The sequence below is a fragment of the Lolium perenne genome, chromosome 3 (genome assembly GCF_019359855.2).
Source record: "Lolium perenne isolate Kyuss_39 chromosome 3, Kyuss_2.0, whole genome shotgun sequence".
NCBI lineage: Eukaryota > Viridiplantae > Streptophyta > Magnoliopsida > Poales > Poaceae > Lolium > Lolium perenne.
The window spans coordinates 61,983,855-62,008,220 of record NC_067246.2 but is presented as its reverse complement, the minus strand read 5'-3'; positions in this window follow the sequence as shown (position 1 = coordinate 62,008,220).

Genomic DNA, 24,366 nt, shown 5'->3' with positions numbered 1-24,366 from the left:
TACTAGTAACGGAGAGCATGCAAGATCATAAACAACACATAGATAATAGATTGATAATCAACATAGCATAGTATTCTCTATTCATCGGATCCCAACAAACACAACATGTAGTATTACAGATAGATGATCTTGATCATGTTAGGCAGCTCACAAGATCCAACAATGAAGCACAATTAGGAGAAGACGACCATCTAGCTACTGCTAAGACCCATAGTCCAGGGGTGAACTACTCACTCATCACTCCGGAGGCGACCATGTCGGTGAAGAGTCCTCCGGGAGATGATTCCCCTCTCCGGCAGGGTGCCGGAGGCGATCTCCTGAATCCCTCGAGATGGGATTGGCGGCGGCGGCGTCTCTGGAAGGTTTTCCGTATCGTGGCTCTCGGTACTGGAGCTATTATCGACGAAGGCTTAAATAGGCGGAGGAGATAGGTCAGGGGGCGCCACGAGGGCCCCACACAACAGGCCGGCGCGGCCAGGGCCTGGGCCACGCCGCCCTAGCGTGTGGGCGCCTCGTCGCCCCACTTCGTTTCCTCCCCGGACTTCTAGAAGCTTCGTGGAAAAATAAGATCCTGGGCGTTGATTTCGTCCAATTCCGAGAACATTTCCTTACTAGGATTTCTGAAACCAAAAACAGCAGAAAACAGCAACTGGCTCTTCGGCATCTCGTTAATAGGTTAGTGCCGGAAAATGCATAAATATGACATAAAGTATGCATAAAACATGTAGGTATCATCAATAAAGTGGCATGGAACATAAGAAATTATCGATACGTTGGAGACATATCACGCTCCCACTTAATTTCTTGCAAATGCAAACATCTTCATCATTTCTGATGAAATCATAACTCTTTGATCATTTCATCCGGTGAAGATTCCAACTCCGTGACACTCACTTCATCCAGTTGAAGTTCGTATACCTATCTAGTATTCCACGGACCAGCAAAACTCTTGGTTGTATCTTGTATACACCTTTAATACACACTTCTGTTAAGTAATGTATTTTTCCATCCTACTAGTATATCTCATAAAAGAAATATGTAGTGATTACTATAATAATCCACATAGACTATAAGCATCGCTACGGAAGATCTAATCTTATCGTAGTCAACTCTTTGAACTTTGTCGTAAACAACTTTTCGACAAGTCGAGCTTCTTCGAGGATATTCCTATCCAAGTCCATTAATTTTATAGATCTATTTACTTTCGAGAAGTATTCACCTATCATGGATTTCATGGCACATAGCCATTTTAGCGGATTCAGGGCCCATCACAACTTCTTTGTTTGTAGTTGGTTTATCATTGTTCAAAATCAATCATTTGTCCACAAATCATTTATTTGATCACAATGTGAACCATACCTACAAGGTTCATAGGTACTTCGATCTCCATGGCTAAAACACTTTGTAGTCATGGGAGCCATGATCGTCGTGGCCGCTTCCGGAACCATTTTCGATGCTGCGCTATTCTGATCATTATGCTCAGGTTCATAAACCTTATCAAGTTCCATTGTCCTCCCACTCAAATACTTCGCTAGAAACAATTTCTTGTAAATAAGTAAGAAACATCGACAAACACTTTTGTCTTTGTCTCCATAGTGGAAAGATTTCCCATCAATTCTCTGGGATAACCAACAAGGACATTCATCCGATTTTGGTTGTAAACTTATTTACTTATGCTATGCATACCAAAAATTTAAGAAAGGACTATTAGGGTTTATACCCATGCCATAACTCATATGGTGTCATTTCAACGGATTATGATGATGCACTATTTAGTGTAAAAGCGGTAGTCACTATAGCATAATCCACAAAAATATAATGGCGTCATATTATCTCATCATTAACCCAACAAGGTTTGGATACGTCTCTCGGATACTCCATCATCACTATGATACTCCAAGAAACGTGAGTTGTAGAACAATTTCATAACTCTCTTAGATGTTCGCTAAAACTCGTAATTCAAATATTTCCACCATGATCAAATCATAGATATTTGACTTTTCTATTACGATGATTTCCACTTCATACTGAAATACATTTGAATCCATTCAAATGTTTCAAACTTCTTCCGTATCGAATATATCCACATATATATACTCAATTCATTGTTGGAAGTTTTCACGAAGTAGAAGAATCTCCCGCACACAACTAGGCCCAGTGAACCATATACATCATCATGCATGTTTCCACTAAGTTAGTTGCTCGTTCAAATCTTGGCCTATGAACGGTATTTCAGTCATTCTCTTTAGAAAAGATTTGCAAGCGCCAAACGATTCAAAAATCAAATGACTCCAAAAATCCAATTGCATGGAGTTCCTTCATGCGTTCCTTTCTAACATGACCTAAATGGCGGTTCGACAAATAAGTGTAATTCAAATCATTTGCCTTACGGCATATTAGCATCAGTGTTTTGTATGTGTGTTTCACCATTAAGATTTATAATAACTTATCCATCGTAGATGGAGTAATGTCATAATTTGAACAACTCATTGTTTTCATTTGACCAGAGCAAAATAACAATTATTAAGTTCTTTATTATAAATTCTAAGGGCTAGGTAGAATGCCAACGACAAACATAATAACACTTTATTATGTTCCAGACGTGCATTATTACCATATTCCTTATCAATCACTTAGGCCATCGTATTGTTGTATTGTGTTGTATTGTATGACATCTGATGTCTACGCCCCCTCCTTTTCCTGTAGACAGTGTTGGGCCTCCAAGAGCAGAGGTTTGTAGAACAGCAGCAAGTTTTCCCTTAAGTGGATCACCCAAGGTTTATCGAACTCAGGGAGGAAGAGGTCAAAGATATCCCTCTCATGCAACCCTGCAACCACAAAGCAAGAAGTCTCTTGTGTCCCCAACACACCTAATAGGTGCACTAGTTCGGCGAAGAGATAGTGAAATACAGGTGGTATGAATATATATGAGCAGTGGCAACGGCACCAGAAAAGTGCTTTGCCCAGGTCAGTAAATAAGCAGTAGTAACGCAGCAGTAGTAACGCAGTAAAACAGTAAACAAGCAGCGATAGCAGTATTTAGGAACAAGGCCTAGGGATCAGACTTTCACTAGTGGACACTCTCAACATTGATCACATAACAGAATAGATAAATGCATACTCTACACTCTTGTTGGATGATGAACACCATTGCGTAGGATTACACGAACCCTCAATGCCGGAGTTAACAAGCTCCACAATTCAATGTTCATATTTAAATAACCTTAGAGTGCATGAAAGATCAATACGACTAAACCAAGTACTAACATAGCATGCACATCACACCTTCACGCTATGTAGGAGGAATAGATCACATCAATACCATCATAGCAATAGTTAACTTCATAATCTACAAGAGATCATAATCATAGCCTACGCCAAGTACTAACACGGATGCACACACTGTCACCATTACACCGTGCAGGAGGAATAAAACTACTTTAATAACATCACTAGAGTAGCACATAGATAAATTGTGATACAAAACACATTGCAATCATAAAGAGATATAATTAAGCACTTCACTATGCCATTCATAACAGTGAATAAGTATTCTGTAAAATATAGCCTAAGAGACCCACACGGTGCACACACTGTCACCTTTACACACGTGGGACAAGGAGTCTCCGGAGATCACATAAGTAAAATTCACTTGACTAGCATAACGACATCTAGATTACAAGCATCATCATATGAATCTCAATCATGTAAGGCAGCTCATGAGATTATTGTATTGAAGTACATAGGAGAGAGATGAACCACATAGCTACCGGTACAGCCCCGAGCCTCGATGGAGAACTACTCCCTCCTCATGGGAGACAGCAGCGTTGATGGAGATGGCGGTGGTGTCGATGGAGGAGCCTTCCGGGGGCACTTCCCCGTCCCGGCGGCGTGCCGGAACAGAGACTCCTGTCCCCCAGATCTTGGCTTCGCGATGGCGGCGGCTCTGGAAGGTTTCTCGTACCGTGGCTTTTTTTTCTCGAGGTTTTAGGTCGAGGACCCTTAAATAGGCGAAGAGGCGGCGTCAGAAGGTCGAAGGGGCGACGACACTATATGGCGGCACGGCCAGGGCCTGGGCCACGCCGGCCTATGGTCTGGGGGCCCAGTGCCCCCCCTCTGGTCCTTCTCGTGTGTTCTGGATGCTTCCGGGCAAAATAGGAACCTGGGCGTTGATTTCGTCCAATTCCGAGAATATTTCGTTACTAGGATTTCTGAAACCAAAAACAGCAGAAACAAAGCAATCGGCACTTCGGCATCTTGTTAATAGGTTAGTTCCAGAAAATGCACGAATATGACATAAAGTGTGCATAAAACATGTAGATATCATCAATAATGTGGCATGAAACATAAGAAATTATCGATACGTCGGAGACGTATCAACATCTCATACCAACCAATCTGGTACAAATACCCAAGAATCTCATTATGTGACCAAACAAGGAATACATCCATAACATGTATATCATCTATATACACCTGAGCTAGACTTTCTAGTCTTTTCTTTCATTCTTCCAAAATCTTTTGTAGTTTCTCTTTTAGCTTTCCTTATTCTCAGAAAACACTTCACCTTCAATAACTTCTAGGTCCATTGGTCAAATACCAATAAACTTGAGGTTCTTACTTTGAAGCTGATCATCATATGACAAGTGTTCCAGATTTCACTATTAGTAACTTTGTAATATGATGAACAATTTCACTCATAATTTTATCCATCATAATGATGACTTTCTGAGACCATGTCTGTACATGCTAGGCTCGTAAAGTTTAACCTCAGTATTCGCATGTGCAAATATGGCTTGCACCCGTTGTATGCACACGTAGAATCTATAACACCCGATCATCATGAGATGCATCGAAACAACGAGTCTTAGCAACGGTGCATACTAAGGACGATCACTTCATGGATATGCGAATATCTTTAGTGCCCAACTTAGTTGGAGGATTGGGACGCCTGGCGTCTTCAACCTTCGTACATTCCCATAAAACTTATGAGTTTATGTAGTCTCACTATATTATATCCTCTCATTTTGCAATAAAGTCTTAGATATCACATATATCTCACACCTTGCTTATTTCTGAAAACAAACTTTTCAGCTCCTTACTTTTCAAACGGATTTGAACTTCAAGTTTCACGGAGACAAGATGACTTTAAGTACTAATTGAAACCATTGTTCTTTGAATTAGCAATGTGAGGTTTACTAAAAGTTTGCAATAGGACTTAACCATTTCTTGATTCTTTAACAATACGGTACCAGTTCATAAAGTTATTTGTCAGATTTAACAGTATTTCTATCTCAATAACAAGACTAGCGCATGGTAGATAACGGATGCCAATTCTACAAATTTAATTCAAAATACTATTCAGACTATGTTCATGATAGTAAGTTCATGTTTTAATCTAATTACTAATGATCTCCCACTTAATACAACCTCCCTCATAGTTGTTTAGTGGCACACGATCCATATCCACTACACCAAAACCGATCATCACGTGAGATGATGTAGCTTCAACGGTGAACATCAACATGTTGATCATATCATCCATATGACTCGTGTTCAACCTTTCGGTTTCCTGTGTTCCGAGGCCATGTCTGTACATGCTAGGCTGCTCAAGCAAACCCAAGTATTTCCGCGTGTGCAACATGGCTTACACCAGGTGTATGTGAACGTAGAATCTATCACATCTGATCATCACGAGATGCTTCAAAACGACGAACTGTAGCAACGGTGCATACGAGGGGAGAACACTTTATTATTTTGATATTAATGTGAGGGATCATCTTATAATGCTACCGTCGCGATCTAAGCAAAATAAGATGCATAAAGGATTAACATCACATGCAATTCATATGTGATATGATATGGCCCTTTAGTCTTTGCGCCTTTGATCTTCATCTCCAAAGCACGAACATGATCTCCATCATCAACGGGCATGATCTCCATCATCGTCGGCGTAGCGTCAAGGTCCATGGTGTCGTCTTCATGGTTGTTCACCACATGTAGCAACTATTACAACTACTTTGAAATAACACTACTACATGAAGTATAAAGACAACCATAAGGCTCCTGCCGGTTGCCACAATACAATAATGATCATCTCATACATATTCATCATCACATCATGGCCATATCACATCACCAAACCCTGCAAAAACAAGTTAGATGCCTCTAATTTGGTTTGCATATTTTACGTGGTTTAGGGTTTTCGAGTAAGATCCAATCTACCTACGAACATGAACCACAACGGTGATACTAGTGTTGTCAATAGGAAGAGTAGATTGAATCTTCACTATGGTGAGAGAGACAGACACCCGCAAAGCCACTTATGCAATACAAGTTGCATGTCCAGCGTGGAGCAAGTCTCATGAACGCGGTCATGTAAAGTTAGCCCGGGCCGCTTCATCCCACCATCCCGCAAGATGCAAAGTACACGAACTATAGAGCAACAAAAGCATCAGCGCCCACAAAACCATTGTGTTCTACTCGTGCAACCAATCTATGCATAGACACGGCTCTGATACCACTGATGGGATTCATAGCATAGAAAACAAAAAAATTCCTACCGCAAGAACGAATAACAAGCCAAGATCCAATATAGAAGATGGTAGCAACGAGAAGATCAAGAGACTAACCCTCGAAGATTTCCAAAGCCTACGAGATTGGATCTCGTTGTTGCTGTAGTCGATCACTTGCCGCTTTCGAAAGCGCGTAGAAGATCTTGACGGTGCCACAGTCGGGCAGCACCTCCGTACTCGGTCACACGTACGGTGTTGATGACGACGTCCTTCTCCCTGTTCCAGCGGGCAGCGGATGTAGTATATTCTCCTCGGAATCCCGCCAGCACGACGGCGTGGTGACGGTGGTGGTGGAGATCTCCGGCAGGGCTTCGCCGTAAGCGCTACAGGAGGTGTATGAGGAGGGAGGTGTGCTAGGGTTTGGGAGAGAGGGGGTAGGGGCGCCGGCCAGGGACCCCTAATACGTCTCAAACATAACTATAACTTCTTATGTTCCATGCTACTTTTATGATGATACTCACATGTTTTATACACACTTTATGTCATTATTATGCATTTTCCGACACTAACCTATTGACGATATGCCGAAGAGCCAGTTGCTATTTTCTGCTGTTTTTGGTTTCAGAAATCCTACAAAGGAAATATTCTCGGAATTGGACGAAATCAACGCCAGGGTCTTATTTTTCCACGGAGCTTCCAGAAGACCGAAGAGCATACGAAGTGGGGCCACGAGGCGCCGCCACCATAGGGCCGCGCGGCAAGGGAGGGGCCCGCGCCGCCCTATGGTGTGGGCCCCTCATCAGCCCCCTGACGCTGCCCTTCCGCCTATTTATTCCCTCCGTCGCGAAAACCCTATTACCGAGAGCCACGATACAGAAAACCTTCCAGAGACGCAGCCGCCGCCAATCCCATCTCGGGGGATTCAGGAGATCGCCTACGGCACCCTGCCGGAGAGGGGAATCATCTCCCAGAGGACTCTTCATCACCATGATCGCCTCCGGATTGATGTGTGAGTAGTTCATCCTTGGACTATGGGTCCATAGCAGTAGCTAGATGGTTGTCTTCTCCTCATGTGCTATCATGTTTAGATCTTGTGAGCTGCCTATCATGATCAAGATCATCTATTTGTAATGCTACATGTTGTGTTTGTTGGGATCCGATGAATATGGAATACTATGTCAAGTTGATTATCAATCTATCATATATGTGTTGTTTATGTTCTTGCATGCTCTCTGTTGCTAGTAGAGGCTCTGGCCAAGTTTATACTTGTGACTCCAAGAGGGAGTATTTATGCTCGATAGTGGGTTCATGCCTCCATTGAATCTGGGACAGTGATAGAAAGTTCTAAGGTTGTGGATGTGCTGTTGCCACTAGGGATAAAACATCAATGCTTTGTCTAAGGATATTTGTGTTGATTACATTATGCACCATACTTAATGCAATTGTCTGTTGTTTGCAACTTAATACTGGAAGGGGTGCGGATGCTAACCCGAAGGTGGACTTTTTAGGCATAGATGCATGCTGGATAGCGGTCTATGTACTTCGTCGTAATGCCCTGATTAAATCTCATAGTAGTCATCATGATATGTATGTGCATTGTTATGCCCTCTCTATTTGTCAATTGCCCAACTGTAATTTGTTCACCCAACATGCTATTTATCTTATTGGAGAGACACCACTAGTGAACTGTGGACCCCGGTCCATTCTTTTACATCTGAATACATTCTACTGCAAACATTGTTCTTTACTGTTCTTCGCAAACAAACATCATCTTCCACACTATACATTTAATCCTTTGTTTACATCAAGCCGGTGAGATTGACAACCTCACTGTTACGTTGGGGCAAAGTACTTTGATTGTGTTGTGCAGGTTCCACGTTGGCGCCGGAATCCCTGGTGTTGCGCCGCACTACACTCCTCCGCCAACAACCTTCACGTGTTCCTTGACTCCTACTGGTTCGATAACCTTGGTTTCTTACTGAGGGAAAACTTGCTGCTGTACGCATCACACCTTCCTCTTGGGGTTCCCAACGGACGTGTGCTTCACGCGTATCAAGCTCTTTTTCTGGCGCCGTTGCCGGGGAGATCAAGACACGCTGCAAGGGGTGTCTCCCACTTCCAATCTCTTTACTTTGTTTTTGTCTTGCTTTACTTTACTTTATTTACTGCTTTGTTTGTTCTCTATATTAAAAATACAAAAAAATGAGTTACCTGCTTTACTTTAATTACTGTCTTGTTTGCGTTCTTAATATCAAAAACACAAAAAAATCAGTTACTTGCATTTACTTTATTTAGTTTGCTTTATTTACTACTGCTAAAATGGGTACTCCTGAGAATACTAAGTTGTGTGACTTCACTAGCACAAATAATAATGATTTCCTATGCACACCTATTGCTCCACCTTCTACTACAGCGGAATTTTTTGAAATTAAACCTGCTTTACTAAATCTTGTTATGAGAGAGCAATTTTCTGGTGTTAGTTCTGATGATGCTGCTGCCCATCTTAATAATTTTGTTGAACTTTGTGAAATGCAAAAGTATAAGGATGTATATGGTGACATTATAAAATTGAAATTGTTTCCTTTCTCCTTAAGAGGAAGAGCTAAAGATTGGTTTCTATCTTTGCCTAAAAATAGTATTGATTCATGGACTAAATGTAAGGATGCTTTCATTGGTAGATATTATCCTCCTGCTAAAATTATATCTTTGAGAAGTAGAATAATGAATTTTAAGCAATTGGATAATGAGCATGTTGCCCAAGCATGGGAAAGAATGAAATCTTTGGTCAAGAATTGCCCTACCCATGGACTGACTACTTGGATGATCATCCAAACCTTTTATGCAGGACTGAATTTTTCTTCACGGAACCTATTGGATTCAGCTGCTGAAGGTACTTTTATGTCCATCACTCTAGGCGCCGCAACAAAGCTTCTTGATGATATGATGATAAATTACTCTGAATGGCACACGGAAAGGGCTGCACAAGGTAAGAAGGTAAATTCTGTTGAAGAAACCTCCTCCTTGAGTGATAAGATTGATGCTATTATGTCTATGCTTGTGAATGGTAGATCTAATGTTGATCCTAATAATGTTCCTTTAGCTTCATTGGTTTCTCAAGAAGAGCATGTTGATGTGAACTTCATTAAAAATAATAATTTCAACAACAATGCTTATAGGAATAATTCTGGTAACAACTATAGGCCATATCCTTCTAATAATAGTAATGGTTATGGAAATTCTTATGGTAATTCTTACAACAATAATAGGAGTGTACCCCTGGTCTTGAAGCCATGCTTAAAGATTTTATTAGTACACAAACTGCTTTTAACAAATCTGTTGAAGAAAAGCTGGGTAAAATTGATATTCTTGCTTCTAAGGTTGATAGTCTTGCTGCTGATGTTGATCTTGTAAAATTGAAAGTTATGCCTAATGAAACTAAATATATTAAGTCATTTGCTACAGCAAACGCTATCCAAGTTCGAATTAATGAAAATATTAGATTGATGGCTGAATTGCATGCTAGGTGGGAAAGAGAAGAAAATGCTAAAGAGAATAATGTAGCTAAAGTTTGGACTATTACCACCACTAGTAATGTTGATGCTTCACATGTTGCTAAACCTCCTACTATCAATGGTAAAATAATTGGTGTTAGCAATGTTTCCACTCCTAATGCAAAGCGTGCAAAACTGGCTGAAACTGCTAAAACTGCTGAAACTGCTTGTGATAAAACTGTTGAAATTTTTCAAAATATTGGGGACAATGATCCCATTGCTGTAGATCATAATGGTTTAGATTTTGATGATTGTCACATCTCTGAAGTTATAAAGTTCTTACAAAAACTTGCTAGAAGTCCTAATGCTAGTGCTATAAATTTGGCCTTCACAAAACATATTACAAATGCTCTCATAAAAGCTAGAGAAGAGAAATTAAAACTTGAAACTTCTATTCCTAGGAAGTTAGAAGATGGTTGGGAGCGCATCATTAAGATGAAGGTCAATGATTTTGATTGTAATGCTTTATGTGATCTTGGTGCAAGTATTTCTGTTATGCCTAAGAAAATCTATGATATGCTTGACTTGCCACCATTGAAAAATTGTTATTTGGATGTTAATCTTGCTGATAATGCTACAAAGAAACCTTTGGGGAGGATTGATAATGTCTGCATTATGGTTAACAATAACCTTGTCCCCGTTGATTTTGTTGTCTTGGATATTGAATGCAATGCATCTTGTCCCATTATTTTAGGAAGACCTTTTCTTCGAACTGTTGGTGCTATTATTGATATGAAGGAAGGTAATATTAAGTATCAATTTCCTCTCAAGAAAGGTATGGAACACTTCCCTAGAAAGAGAATGAAGTTACCTTATGATTCTATTATTAGAACAAATTAGAATGTTAATGCTTCATCTCTTGATAATACTTGATTCACACTTTCTGCGCCTAGCTGAAAGGCGTTAAAGAAAAGCGCTTATGGGAGACAACCCATTATTTTACTTCTGCACTTTTGTTTTATATTTGAGTCTTGGAAGTTGTTACTACTGTAGCAACCTCTCCTTATCTTTATTTTATTGCATTTTTGTGCCAAGTAAAGTCTTTGATAGTAAAGATGATACTAGATTTGGATTACTGCGCAGAAACAGATTTCTTACTGTCACGAAATTGAGCAGCCCCGTCTGTAGGTAATTCAGAAAAATCTGCCAATTTATGTACATAATCCTCAGATATGTACGCAACTTTCATTCAATTTGAGCTTTTTCATCTGAGCATGTTAAGTTCCCCAGAAAAATTCGTCTTTACGGACTGTTCTGTTTTGAAAGATTCTGCCTTTTATTCCGCATTGCATGTTTTGCTATGTTTGATGGATTTCTTTGTTCCATTAACTTTCAGTAGCTTTGTGCAATGTCCAGAAGTGTTAAGAATGATTATTTCACCTCTCAATATGTGAATTTTTGATTATGCACTAACCCTCTAATGAGTTTGTTTTGAGTTTGGTGTGGAGGAAGTTTTCAAGGATCAAGAGAGGAGGATGATACATTATGATCAAGAAGAGTGAAAAGTGTAAGCTTGGGGATGCCCCCGTGGTTCATCCCTGCATATTTCAATAAGACTCAAGCATCTAAGCTTGGGGATGCCCAAGGCATCCCTTCTTCATCGACAACTTATTAGGTCACCTCTAGTGAAACTATATTTTTATTCTGTCACATCTTATGTGCTTTACTTGGAGCGTCTGTATGTTTTTATTTTTGTTTTTGTTTGAATAAAATTGGATCCTAGCATTCCTTGTTTGGGAGAGAGCACGCTCCGCTGTTGCATATGAACACATGTGTTCTTAGCTTTACTTTTAATGTTCATGGCGAAGGTTGAAACTGCTTCGTTCATCATTATATGGTTGGAAACAGAAAATGCTTCATGTGGTAATTGGTATAATATCTTGAATAATTTGATACATGGAAATTGTTGTGCTCAAATAGATCATGTTTAAGCTCTTGCATCATGTAATTTGCACCTATTAATGAAGAACTACCATAGAGCTGGTTAAAATTTGGTTTGCATGATTGGTCTCTCTAGAGGCTAGATATTTTTTGGTGAGGTGTTTGAACCATGGAAAAAAATAGCGCGCTATTCCAACGCTAATAGCATGCTATAGCATATCTGGAGAGCCGATGCTACGCTATTTCGGCGCTATAGCGCGCTATTCGCGTTAATAGCACGCTATAACATGCTAATAGCGTATTTTTAGACCCACGCTATTTTGTTATAGCACGCTATTTTTTTCCTTGGTTTGAACAACAAGGAAGACAATGTAGAGTCTTATAATGCTTGCAATATGTTCTTATGTAAGTTTTGCTGTACCGGTTCATACTTGTGTTTGCTTCAACCAACCTTACTAGCCAAAGCCTTGTATTGAGAGGAAATACTTCTCATGCATCCAAATCCTTGAGCCAAAAACTATGCCGTTTGTGTCCACCATACCTACCTACTACATGGTATTTTTCTGCCATTCCAAGTAAATACTTCGTGTGCTATCTTTAAACAATTCAAAAGTTATTATCTCTTATTTGTGTCAATGTTTTATAGCTCATGAGGAAGTATGTGGCGTTTTATCTTTCAATCTTGTTGGGCAGACTTTCACCAATGGACTAGTGGCTTCATCCGCTTATCCAATAATTTTGCGAAAAGAGCTGGCAATGGGGTTCCCAGCCCCAATTAATTAACTTTCATTAATAATTCTCTTCACATGTTTTGCTCTGATTCATCAGTAAGCAACTTAATTTTGCAAATAGACACCCCTCCATGGTGTGTGAAATGTTGGAAGGCACCCGAGGATTCGGTTAGCCATGGCTTGAGAAAGCAAAGGTTGGGAGGAGTGTCATCTCTAAATAAAACTAAAATAAATAGACACTCCTTCATGGTATGTGAATGATTGGAAGGCACCCAAGGATTCGGTTAGCCATGGCTTGTGAAAGAAAAAGGTTGGAAGGAGTGTCACCCAAAAATAAAAATAAACTAAACTAAAGTACATGTGTAAACAAAAGAGAAGAGGGATGATCTACCTTGCTGGTAGAGATAACGTCCTTCATGGGAGCCGCTCTTTGAAAGTCTGTTTGATGAGGGGGTTAGAGTGCCCACTACCATTCGTTGACAACAACAAACACCTCTCAAAACTTTACTTTTATGCTCTCTATATGATTTCAAAACTTGAAAAGCTCTAGCACATGATTTTATCCCTGCTTCCCTCTGCGAAGGGCCTTTCTTTTACTTTATGTTGAGTCAGTTTACCTACTTCTTTCTATCTTAGAAGCAAACACTTGTGTCAACTGTGTGCATTGATTCCTACATACTTGCTTATTTGCATTCATCATATTACTTTGTGTTGACAATTATCCATGAGATATACATGTTGAAGTTGAAAGCAACCGCTGAAACTTATATCTTCCTTTGTGTTGCTTCAAAGCTTTCTACTAAGAATCTATTGCTTTATGAGTTAACTCCTATGCAAGTCTTATTGATGCTTGTCTTGAAAGTACTATTCATGAAAAGTCTTTGCTATATGATTCAGTTGTTTAATCATTGTCTTTACCATTGCTTCGAAGCACTGCATTCATCTCATATGCTTTACAATAGTATTGATCAAGATTATGATGGCATGTCACTTCATAAATTATCTTTGTTATTGTTTACCTACTCGAGGGCGAGTAGGAACTAAACTTGGGGATGCTTGATACGTCTCAAACGTATCTATAATTTCTTATGTTCCATGCTACTTTTATGATGATACTCACATGTTTTATACACACTTTATGTCATTATTATGCATTTTCCGGCACTAACCTATTGACTAGATGCCGAAGAGCCAATTGCTATTTTCTGCTGTTTTTGGTTTCAGAAATCCTACAAAGGAAATATTCTCGGAATTGGACGAAATCAACGCCCAGGGTCTTATTTTTCCACGGAGCTTCCAGAAGACCGAAGAGCATACGAAGTGGGGCCACGAGGCGCCGCCACCATAGGGCCGCGCGACCAGGGAGGGGCTCGCGCCGCCCTATGGTGTGGGCCCCTCATCAGCCCCATGACGCTGCCTTCCGCCTATTTATTCCCTCCGTCGCGAAAACCCTATTACCGAGAGCCACGATACGGAAAACATTCCAGAGACGCAGCCGCCGCTAATCCCATCTCGGGGGATTCAGGAGATCGCCTCCGGCACCCTGCCGGAGAGGGGAATCATCTCCCGGAGGACTCTTCATCAACATGATCGCCTCCGGATTGATGTGTGAGTAGTTCATCCTTGGACTATGGGTCCATAGCAGTAGCTAGATGGTTTTCTTCTCCTCATGTGCTATCATGTTTAGATCTTGTGAGCTTCCTATCATGATCAAGATCATCTATTTGTAATGCTACATGTTGTGTTTGTTGGGATCCGATGAATATGGAATATTATGTCAAGTTGATTATCAATCTATCATATATGTGTTGTTTATGTTCTTGCATGCTGTAATATCACAGGTATTGGGGTTACAAAAATTAGAGGAAACAGATGTGTGATTGCATTCATGCATAGAAAATCTGGGGAATTTTCGCGCTTTAAAGTAAAAATGTCCACGATGGCGAAGTTTCACTTGACCTTGGTGGAATTGAAGTAGCTCATCAAGTCAAGCGCTAAAAACCTCAATGTGACCTTTGTTAAAACCTTGTTTTGGGTAGAGATGATTTGATCTAAGGGGTTAGATCAAATGGAACTAATAATCAACACAACAACACTTTACTCAATGATCAATTGCTTGATCTTATTAAAGATCATAACATGGTATTTCTTGCCACAACATATGAACATCCATTTAATTGGAAATCAAGTAACAATAATTGGAGAAACTATTCCTAACTTATATTTTCCATGTCTTAAACTAATCCTTGATCCTACCATGAACCTCATGGTATTCATTCTATTTCAATGTTGGAAACAAGACAAGGAGATCAACTCTAGAAATATATATTCGTCTCTATTCCATATTATTATACATCAAACCTAGAGAGGTGAGAGTTCTATTATAATTATTAGAGAAGCATTAACAAACCTGGAGTTAAACCTTGGATATACATCCAAGTATTCAAATCATCATCTTTAAGAGGAACCCTAGGATCTTATTCAAGATATTTCCTAGAGAGAGAATCCATTTATGTTAACCATAGATATTGGTGACCACATCATTCTCTATGGAGCCTAACCTTAGGATAGTATTAAAGTTCTTCCCCAAATGAGAGAGAGACCACTCATACCAATCTTAGCTTTACCTATTTAAGAATAAAGGACAACCTTTGAACTAAAGTATTAGGAGATTAACCATTTCATCTTGGAGTGGTGAGACAATATAATATCACATGGAATAAGATTATATCCATGGATTGATAAGGAAAGGAGGAGCTTAAGTCAACCAAGATAGCCAAGTGGAGTTTTAGAATAAATACCTAATGAGATATTGAGAATACACCATAAACCCTAGAATAACTATTGCTAAATAAGAGAGCTCAAGCTTTGGTGTTATACTCAAGATAGATGAGGCAACACTTGAATTGAAGGGAGAGAACTATCCATATATCCTGATGATTAAATCATCATTCCTTGAGAAGAATCATAAGTAATTATCTCAGGCATTCTCCTGGGATATAAATCTAATGAGATAACCATGACCATGTCCACCTAAGGAATTATAAGAGAAGTACTATACCCTTACTATTCAAGACAACACTTGATCTTGGAAGTGAGAAAATAGTTCATAAGAGATACTTAAGGAAGCCAAACCTTTGATCATTACAAATTGGGTAATGATCATAAACCCTAAGAACTTGAGGTAGAGTAATTAAGAACAAGTTGATCACGTCTAATTCATGATCATGCTCTTGAGGTATGTGAGGATAAGTTAAACCCTAATAGGATAAGTAGATCTCATCCCCACATGAAATTATAGGGAGATCACTAGTAATCAAATCCAGGCTTATATCTCAACCTATAATTATGAATCACTTGGTGATCATAAGTATAATCCTACCACACCTATATTCCATTTACTCCTCAAATAAAGAACAATAGAAAACCTTAGTGTCAAACTCTATACTTTATATGGTGAGAAACCATCCATCCATATGACCAAAGTTAACTATAAAAAGAACTATAACCACTGTAGTTACTTTAATGATTAATTGAGAATACTAATAGAAGTTAATTGGTAGAAGATAAAACCAATTCCCAAATCCTTAGTAATTAGAGAAGCACATGAAATATTAAGCAAGTAACCACCTTATCATGGTAAGGGGAGATTAAACCCTAGCACATGCAATATGGTGTCATCTCATCTCTATAACCTAGAATTAAAACTCAACCCTAGTTTGAGTATCACTTGGGTGATCACAAATAAAACCTAAACCACAATTAAGATTTAACCCATCTGTCATTAGGTAAATAGCATTTGAACCCTAGATTTGCACATCAAATAAATCTTATGCTTCAATTCTTGAACATAAGAAAAACCTTGTGCTACATTATATGGTTAAAACCATATGTGTAGTGATCAACTATTTATCTTGGTAACCAAGATCAACCATGATGGATGTAAGAGAAAATTCACACCCCAAGTTTTGTGTGTTTGATGACAACACTTGAGTAATCTCACCGTGTGCCTTGAGTATCATTGTTAGATTTGCAAGTACACGGTGACCTCGCCGGACGCGTCAAGACTGGAAGACTGAAGCGTAGTTGATAGGTTTTCTGGTTTTGTGTGTGTTTAGCGAGGTAACAAAGTTGGAGAGAAAAAGGGAAGAAAACCAGATTTAGCCAGGCCGGTACTACCGGTACCCGTAGCGGTAGTACCGCTACCTCTATGGGTACCGCTGTCGGTACCGCTCTGAGTCTGTGCTGATTCGCCCTCCAGAAACATGCTGCGGTACCCCTGCAGTACCTGGAGCGGTAGTACCGCTCACGAGCGGTAGTACTGCTCACGGTACCGCTTGAGGTACTGATACGTCTCCGACGTATCGATAATTTCTTATGTTCCATGCCACATTATTGATGATATCTACATGTTTTATGCATACTTTATGTCATATTTATGCATTTTCCGGCACTAACCTATTAACGAGATGCCGAAGAGCCAGTTGCTATTTTCTGCTGTTTTTGGTTTCAGAAATCCTAGTAAGGAAATATTCTCGGAATTGGACGAAATCAACGCCCACGAGCCTATTTTCACATGAAGCTTCCAGAAGACCGGAGAGCTAACGAAGTGGGGCCACGAGGTGGCCAGACAACAGGGCGGCGCGGCCCAGGTCTTGGCCGCGCGGCCCTGGCGTCTGGGCCCCTCGTGACACCCCCTGACCTGCCCTTCCGCCTACAAATAGCCTTCGTCGCGAAACCCCCAGTACCGAGAGCCACGATACGGAAAACCTTCCAGAGACGCCGCCGCCGCCAATCCCATCTCGGGGGATTCAGGAGATCGCCTCCGGCACCCTGCCGGAGAGGGGATTCATCTCCCGGAGGACTCTACACCGCCATGGTCGCCTCCGGAGTGATGAGTGAGTAGTCTACCCCTGGACAATGGGTCCATAACAGTAGCTAGATGGTTGTTTTCTCCTTATGTGCTTCATTGTCGGATCTTGTGAGCTGCCGAACATGATCAAGATCATCTATCTGTAATGCTATATGTTGTGTTTGTTGGGATCAGATGAATAGAGAATACTATGTTATGTTGATTATCAATTTATATCTATGTGTTGTTTATGATCTTGCATGCTCTCCGTTATTAGTAGAGGCTCTGGCCAAGTTGATGCTAGTAACTCCAAGAGGGAGTATTTATGCTCGATAGTGGGTTCATGTCTCCGTGAATCTGGGGGAGTGACAGAAACCCCTAAGGTTATGGATGTGCTGTTGCCACTAGGGATAAAACATTGATGCTATGTCCGAGGATGTAGTTATTGATTACATTACGCACCATACTTAATGCAATTGTCTGTTGTTTGCAACTTAATACTGGAAGGGGTTCGGATGATAACCTGAAGGTGGACTTTTTAGGCATAGATGCATGCTGGATAGCGGTCTATGTACTTTGTCGTAATGACCAATTAAATCTCACAATACTCATCATATCATGTATGTGCATTGTTATGCCCTCTCTATTTGTCAATTGCCCAACTGTAATTTGTTCACCCAACATGCTATTTATCTTATGGGAGAGACACCTCTAGTGAACTGTGGACCCCGATCCAATTCTTTTACATCGATACAATCTACTGCAATACTTGTTCTACTGTTCTCTGCAAACAATCATCATCCACACTATACATCTAATCCTTTGTTACAGCAAGCCGGTGAGATTGACAACCTCACTGTTTCGTTGGGGCAAAGTACTTTGGTTGTGTTGTGCAGGTTCCATGTTGGCGCCGGAATCCCTGGTGTTGCGCCGCACTACACTCCGCCGCCATCAACCTTCAACGTGCTTCTTGGCTCCTACTGGTTCGATAAACCTTGGTTTCTTACTGAGGGAAAACTTGCCGCTGTACGCATCACACCTTCCTCTTGGGGTTCCCAACGGACGCGTGCTGTACGCGTATCAAGCTCTTTTTCTGGCGCCGTTGCTGGGGAGATCAAGACACGCTGCAAGGGGAGTCTCCACATCGCAATCTCTTTACTTTGTTTTTGTCTTGCTTTATTTTATTTACTACTTTGTTTGCTGCACTAAATCAAAACACAAAAAAATTAGTTGCTAGTTTTACTTTATTTGCTATCTTGTTCGCTATATTAAAAACACAAAAAAATTAGTTACTTGCATTTACTTTATCTAGTTTGCTTTATTTACTATTGCTAAAATGGGTACTCCTGAAAATACTAAGTTGTGTGACTTCACAACCACAAATAATAATGATTTCTTATGCACACCTATTGCTCCACCTGCTACTACAGCAGAATTCTTTGAAATTAAACCTGCTTTACTGAATCTTGTTATGCGAGAGCAATTTTCTGGTGTTAGTTCTGATGATGCTGCTGCCCATCTCAATAATTTTGTTGAACTATGTGAAATGCAAAAGTATAAAGATGTAGATGGTGATATTATAAAATTAAAATTGTTCCCTTTCTCATTAAGAGGAAGAGCTAAAGATTGATTGCTATCTCTGCCTAAGAATAGTATTGATTCATGGACTAAATGCAAGGATGCTTTTATTGGTAGATATTATCCCCTGCTAAAATTATATCTTTGAGGAGTAGCATAATGAATTTTAAAAAATTGGATAATGAGCATGTTGCACAAGCATGGGAGAGAATGAAATCTTTGGTTAAAAATTGCCCAACCCATGGACTGACTACTTGGATGATCATCCAAACCTTTTATGCAGGACTGAATTTTTCTTCGCGGAACCTATTGGATTCAGCTGCTGGAGGTACCTTTATGTCCATCACTCTTGGTGAAGCAACGAAGCTTCTTGATAATATGATGATTAATTACTCTGAATGGCACACGGAAAGAGCTCCACAAGGTAAGAAGGTAAATTCTGTCGAAGAAACCTCTTCCTTGAGTGATAAGATTGATGCTATTATGTCTATGCTTGTGAATGATAGGACAAATATCGATCCTAATAATGTTCCGTTAGCTTCATTGGTTGCTCAAGAAGAACATGTTGATGTAAACTTCATTAAAAATAATAATTTCAACAACAATGCTTACCGGAACAATTCTAGTAACAACTATAGGCCATATCCTTATAATAATGGCAACGGCTATAGTAATTCTTATGGGAATTATTACAACAATAATAGGAACACACCCCCTGGACTTGAAGCTATGCTTAAAGAATTTATTAGTACACAAACTGCTTTTAACAAATCTGTTGAAGAAAAGCTTGGGAAAATTGATATACTTGCTTCTAAAGTCGATAGTCTTGCTGCTGATGTTGATCTTTTGAAATCGAAAGTTATGCCTAATGAAAATCATAATAATAAGATTGTTATTACAGCAAATGCCATCCAAGTTGGAATTAATGAGAATATAAGATTGATGGCCGAATTGCGTGCTAGGTGGGAAAAAGAAGAAAATGAGAAAGAAGATAATATAGCTAAAGTTTGGACTATTACCACCACTAGCAATGCTAATGCTACACATGTTGCTGCACCTCCTACTAATAATGGTAAAAGAATTGGTGTTAGCAATGTTTCCACTTCTAATGCAAAGCGCGATAAACTGCCTGAAACTGCTAAAGCTATTTGAAAGCTCTGTGATAAAACTGCTGAAATTTTTTCCAACATTGGGGATGATGATCCCATTGCTTTAGATTATAATGGTTTGGATTTTGATGATTGTCACATCTCTGAAGTTATAAAGTTCTTACAAAAACTTGCTAAGAGTCCTAATGCTAGTGCTATAAACTTGGCTTTCACGAAACATATTACAAATGCTCTCATAAAAGCTAGAGAAGAGAAACTAGAACGCGAAGCTTCTATTCCTAGGAAGCTAGAGGATGGTTGGGAGCCCATCATTAAGATGAAGGTCAATGACTTTGATTGTAATGATTTATGTGATCTTGGTGCAAGTATTTCTGTTATGCCTAAGAAAATCTATAATATGCTTGACTTGCCACCATTGAAAAATTGTTATTTGGATGTTAATCTTGCTGATCATTCTACAAAGAAACCTTTGGGGAGAGTTGATAATGTTCGCATTACCGTTAACAATAACCTTGTCCCCGTTGATTTTGTTGTCTTGGATATTGAATGCAATGCATCTTGTCTCATTATGTTGGGAAGACCTTTTCTTCGAACTGTTGGTGCTATCATTGATATGAAGGAAGGAAATATTAAATATCAATTTCCTCTCAAGAAAGGTATGGAACACTTCCCTAGAAAGAGAATGAAGTTACCTTTTGATTCTATTATTAGAACAAATTATGATGTTGACACTTCCTCTCTTGATAATACTTGATATACACTTTCTGCGCCTAGCTGAAAGGCGTTAAAGAAAAGCGCTTATGGGAGACAACCCATGTTTTTACTACAGTACTTTGTTTTATATTTGAGTCTTGGAAGTTGTTTACTACTGTAGCAACCTCTCCTTATCTTAGTTTTGTGCATTGTTGTGCCAAATAAAGTCGTTGATAGTAAGGTTCATACTAGATTTGGATTACTGCGCAGAAACAGATTTCTTTGATGTCACGAATCTGGGCCAAATTCTCTGTAGGTAACTCAGAAAATTATGCCAATTTACGTGAGTGATCCTCAGATATTTACGCAACTTTCATTAAATTTGAGCATTTTCATTTGAGCAAGTCTGGTGCCTCAATAAAATTCATCTTTACGAACTGTTTTGTTTTGACAGATTCTGCCTTTTATTTCGCATTGCCTGTTTTGCTATGCTTGATGGATTTTTCGATTCCATTGACTTTCAGTAGCTTTGTCCAATGTTCAGAAGTGTTAAGAATGATTATGTCACCTCTGAACATGTAAATTTTGATTGTGCACTAACTCTCTAATGAGTTGTTTTGAGTTTGGTGTGGAGGAAGTTTTCAAGGATCAAGAGAGGGAGATGATACAACATGATCAAGGAGAGTGAAAGCTCTAAGCTTGGGCATGCCCCGGTGGTTCACCCCTGCATATATCAAGAAGACTCAAGCGTCTAAGCTTGGGGATGCCCAAGGCATCCCCTTCTTCATCGACAACATTATCAGGTTCCTCCCCTGAAACTATATTTTTATTCCATCACATCTTATGTGCTTTGCTTGGAGCGTCGGTTTGTTTTTGTTTTTGTTTTGTTTGAATAAAATGGATCCTAGCATTTATTGTGTGGGAGAGAGACACGCTCCGCTGTTGCATATGGACAAATATGTCCTTAGGCTTTACTCATAATATTCATGGCGAAGTTTCTTCTTCGTTAAATTGTTATATGGTTGGAATTGGAAAATGATACATGTAGTAATTGCTATAATGTCTTGGATAATGTGATACTTGGCAATTGTTGTGCTCATGTTTAAGCTCTTGCATCATATACTTTGCACCCATTAATGAAGAAATACATAGAGCATGCTAAAATTTGGTTTGCATAATTGGTCTCTCTAAGGTCTAGATAATTTCTAGTATTGAGTTTGAACAACAAGGAAGACGGTATAGAGTCTTATAATTTTTACAATATGTCTTTTATGTGAGTTTTGCTGCACCGCTTCATCCTTGTGTTTGTTTCAAATAAACCTTGCTAGCCTAAACCTTGTATCGAGAGGGAATACTTCTCATGCATCCAAATCCTTGAGCCAACCACTATGCCATTTGTGTCCACCATACCTACCTACTACATGGTATTTCTCCGCCATTCCAAAGTAAATTGCTTGAGTGCTACCTTTAAATTTCTAATCCTCTACCTTTGCAATATATAGCTCATGGGACAAATAGCCTAAAAACTATTGTGGTATTGAATATGTACTTATGCACTTTATCTCTTATTAAGTTGCTTGTTGTGCGATAACCATGTTCCTGGGGACGCCATCAACTACTCTTTGTTGAATATCATGTGAGTTACTATGCATGTTCTTCTTGTCTGAAGTAAGGGAGATTTACCACTAAAATGGTTAGAGCATTGCATAATGTTAGAGAAGAACATTGGGCCGCTAACTAAAGCCATGATCCATGGTGGAAGTTTCAGTTTTGGACAAATATCCTCAATCTCATATGAGAAAATTAATTGTTGCTACATGCTTATGCATATAAGAGGAGTCCATTATCTGTTGTCTATGTTGTCCCGGTATGGATGTCTAAGTTGAGAATAATCAATAGCGAGAAATCCAATGCGAGCTTTCTCCTTAGACCTTTGTACAGGCGGCATAGAGGTACCCCTTTGTGACACTTGGTTAAAACATGTGCATTGCGATGATAATCCAGGTAATCCGAGCTAATTAGGACAAGGTGCGGGCACTATTAGTATACTATGTATGAGGCTTGCAACTTGTAAGATATAATTTACATAACACATATGCTTTATTACTACCGTTGACAAAATTGTTTCTTGTTTTCAAAATCAAAGCTCTAGCACAAATATAGCAATCGATGTTTTTCTCTTTGAAGGACCTTTCTTTTACTTTTATTGTTGAGTCAGTTCACCTATCTCTCTCCACCTCAAGAAGCAAACACTTGTGTGAACTGTGCATTGATTCCTACATACTTGCATATTGCACTTGTTATATTACTTTACATTGACAATATCCATGAGATATACATGTTATAAGTTGAAAGCAACCGCTGAAACTTCATCTTCCTTTGTGTTGCTTCAATACCTTTACCTTGAATTATTGCTTTATGAGTTAACTCTTATGCAAGACTTATTGATGCTTGTCTTGAAGTACTATTCATGAAAAGTCTTTGCTATATGATTCATTTGTTTAGTCATGTCATTTACATTGTTTGGATCGCTGCATTCATTACATATGCTTACAATAGTATGATCAAGGTTATGATGGCATGTCACTCCAGAAATTATCTTTGTTATCGTTTACCTGCTCGGGACGAGCAGAAACTAAGCTTGGGGATGCTGATACGTCTCCGACGTATCGATAATTTCTTATGTTCCATGCCACACTATTGATGATATCTACATGTTTTATGCATACTTTATGTCATATTTATGCATTTTCCGGCACTAACCTATTAACGAGATGCCGAAGAGCCGATTCTTTGTTTTCTGCTGTTTTTGGTTTCAGAAATCCTAGTAAGGAAATATTCTCGGAATTGGACGAAATCAACGCCCAGGGGCCTATTTTCACACGAAGCTTCCAGAAGACCGGAGAGCTAACGAAGTGGGGCCACGAGGTGGCCAGACAACAGGGCGGCGTGGCCCAGGTCTTGGTCGCGCGGCCCTAGCGTCTGGGCCCCTCGTGACGCCCCCTGACCTGCCCTTCCGCCTACAAATAGCCTTCGTCGCGAAACCCCCAGTACCGAGAGCCACGATACGGAAAACCTTCCAGAGACGCCGCCGCCGCCAATCCCATCTCTGGGGATTAAGGAGATCGCCTCCGGCACCCTGCCGGAGAGGGGATTCATCTCCCGGAGGACTCTACACCGCCATGGTCGCCTCCGGAGTGATGAGTGAGTAGTCTACCCCTGGACTATGGGTCCATAACAGTAGCTAGATGGTTGTTTTCTCCTTATGTGCTTCATTGTCGGATCTTGTGAGCTGCCGAACATGATCAAGATCATCTATCTGTAATGCTATATGTTGTGTTTGTTGGGATCCGATGAATAGAGAATACTATGTTATGTTGATTATCAATTTATATCTATGTGTTGTTTATGATCTTGCATGCTCTCCGTTATTAGTAGAGGCTCTGGCCAAGTTGA